Raw genomic sequence first — 3,080 nt, 5'->3', positions numbered from 1 at the left:
CTTCTTGTCGACCATTTCTATCAGCTTTTTAAAGAGCTTCCTTTTTTATGATTTCATAGTCTTCTAAAATATTTACATTTAATCCACTCTCTACCATTCTAAGCTATGGAGATAACAGAGGTTTCAGACAAGGCCCCTGCCCTCAAGGACTTGCTATCTGTTTGGGGGACAGAAAACATTGAAGGGGCAAAGAAGAGCAATGTCTTTAATGGTCACCTTCCCCTTTAGTGAGGTTTGGCTTTGGGGCTGATTTTTTAAAATTCTCTACTCGTATCGATAGTTGTTGAAAGAGCCCCGACATGGGTTCTTTTGAGACTTGAAGAAAACTCAATCTGGCCAGGCACAGTAGTTCATGCCTGTAATCCTAACACCCTGGGAGGCCAAGGCAGGTAGATTGCTTGAGCTCAGGAATTCAAGACCAGCCTGAGCAAGAGCGAGACCCCCATCTCTACTAAAAATAGAAAAACTAGCCAGGCACAGTGGTAGACATCTGTAGTCCTAGCAACTTGGGAGCTGAGGCAAGAGGATTGTTCAAGCCGGAGAGTTTGAGGTTGCTATGAGATATGATTGCACCATGGCACTCTACCTAGAGTGACAGAGTAAGACTGTCTCAGAAAGAGAGACAGAGAGAGAAAAGAAAAGAACACTCAGTCTGTCTCTTCTTCATAGTGCAAATTCCTGCAATCTACTACCCCCCTCAGTTTCCTCATCTATAAAATGGGGGCAAGTCAACTTCTTGCAAGATTGGGGTGGTCACCTGAGGTTGTATTCCTGGAACTGCTCAGTGAAGAGTTAAATGCTGCACTCCAGGGCTAGAAGCTGGAGCCAGGCTCTGAGGAATAATATGTTAAGTACAGGGTGTCATCTGCTCTTCCTGCCGGAGGGAAGCATTTTGTAAGCCTTTCATGCTTTGTTGATCCCAGGATAGGGCCTGCTAAACGGTTCTCTCCTCCCCGTTTGGCAGGACTGCTGCCAACTCCCAGTTCTTGCTTCACTTGGTAGACCCCACACCCAAGAGGCCCCTGGAATGTGGAAACAAGGAAAGTTAACCGTCTTAAATAAAGTCAGGGAGAGCCTTTGGGGATTATTTTTCCAGCCTTCATTTTATAGATGGGACTTACTCAAGGCCATCCAGCCAGCAAGAGGCACAAATAAATGTACCTGGTGACATGCCCACATCCCTGCACCTCCCTGAGTGGCCCTCCACCACCCTCCAATACTTGCTGTTGGAACTAACAGATTTAAATTCTGACCTGTGATGAGCATGAGAACTGCTCCTTTCTCAACTATGCTTTGAGGTAGCAATTGTCGCTCATTTTACAGATGAGGAAACTGAGGCTCAGAAACCACTAATACTGAAATATCAAAGTAGTTGGCATTATGTAGTCCCCAGTAGAAACACTCAAAACCATTGTACTCCTCAGTAACAGAGAGGGTGATTCTGGCTGGCAGAGGCAGCCAGAACAAGGCAATGGGAAACTATGGGGTATTATTTTGATCTCTGAAGGAATTTCTTAAAGTCACAAAGCACTGAGACTGTGGCCTTGAGTTGCTTTCTGGACACCTATTCTCTCCTGAATGAGACTGTCTGTGGCTTTGACTCTTCTCCCCTGTGGTAGGGGTGGTGATTGATTCACCTTGCCCCCCTCCTGTACCTACCCAGAGCCTGGCATAGGGATGACCCAAGATTCATGGCTTGACCCATCCCTGCATGCCCATGTGCATCTTGGGTAATGCCTGCTGTCCCAGCAAAAAGAATTTTTTTTTTCTGAGATGAAATCTCACTCTGTTGTCCTGAGTAGAGTGCCCTGGCATCATCATAGCTCCCAGCAACCTCACAGTCTTGAGCTCAAGCGATCCTCTTGCCTCAGTTTCTTGAGTAGCTGGGACTACAGGTGCCCGCCACAATGCCTAGCTATTTTTAGAGACGAGGTCTCTGTCTGGCTCAGGCGAGTCAGGAACCTGTGAGCTCAGGCAATCCACCCCCTGCCCCCAACCCCCCAGAGTGCTAGGATGTCCCAGCATAATTAATGTTAGTGCCCCATTTCACATTCAGAAGTGTCTTGGATTAGATAATACATCCTGTGGCCACCCTGAATTTCATGTCAAGTAAAACAGTAACTGGCCAGGTGAGTAAATAAATGAGCAAATAGATCATCTCAGTCGGGCACTGAGTTCTGCATTTATGTAATACGCTCCTCAGCCCTGTGAAGTGGGTGTCAGTGTCCCTGATGAGAAAGTTTCAGATGAGAAAATCAATGCTTTGAGAGGAACCAATGTGTCTAACATACTTTGTAAGAGGGCTTGCTATGTACCACTAAGCTCACGAGAGCAGAGGAATAAATGAACTGAGTTCATTTATTGTGGCCAGGCCACAGTCTGGGGATATTTCTCTCCCAGGCATCCAGGTAACCCCTTGGCTTTGGGAGACAAGTGAGGGGACCCAAGTGCCCTTCCTAAAACTCCTGGCACCTCCTTTGGGCTTGAGGTCTCTTCTGCACTCCCGGTAGGGTTGGCTGCTCTCAAAGCACATGGAGGCAAGGTGCCCCTTGGATTTAGTGCCGATAACATCATCTGTCCAAACCCCAAATGTGAGGCAAATGTGCCAGAGGAAGAGATGGGCATTTGGTTGTGGGTTTCTCAGCCCTGCCCCTGGTTTGCTGGAATGGAGTATAATTTTTCTGAGCAGCAGGACATGCTAGGCTTATCTTGGGGCTGGGGTAGAGAGGAAGAGAGCAGGGGTGGAGAACCAGAGAAGGTCTGAGAGGGGATCAGAGGTGAGAAGGGGCTTGCAGAAGTGTGGGTGCTGCCACTCCCAACCCCAGCCCAAACCAGCCTCCAGACCAGAAGGGAGAGCGCAGCGGGTGTGAGCCTTGCATGGCCCAACCCTGCAGGCTTTGGACTACAAGCTGAGTTGCTCAGGCAGACCCCTGGGACAGATGACCATTTGACCCCTCACATTCAGCCTGAAGTCTGTTGCCAAATACCACAACCTCTGCTCCTCAAACATCCTCCCAGAACCAGGCTGGAGCCGAGGGGTCTTTTTTTTTTTTTTTTTTTTTGCAGTTTTTGGCCAAGGT

This window comes from Otolemur garnettii, unplaced genomic scaffold (genome assembly GCF_000181295.1).
Source record: "Otolemur garnettii isolate 467f Iridium unplaced genomic scaffold, OtoGar3 scaffold00014, whole genome shotgun sequence".
Taxonomy (NCBI): Eukaryota; Metazoa; Chordata; class Mammalia; order Primates; family Galagidae; genus Otolemur; species Otolemur garnettii.
Note: the sequence above shows the minus strand (reverse complement) of the source record.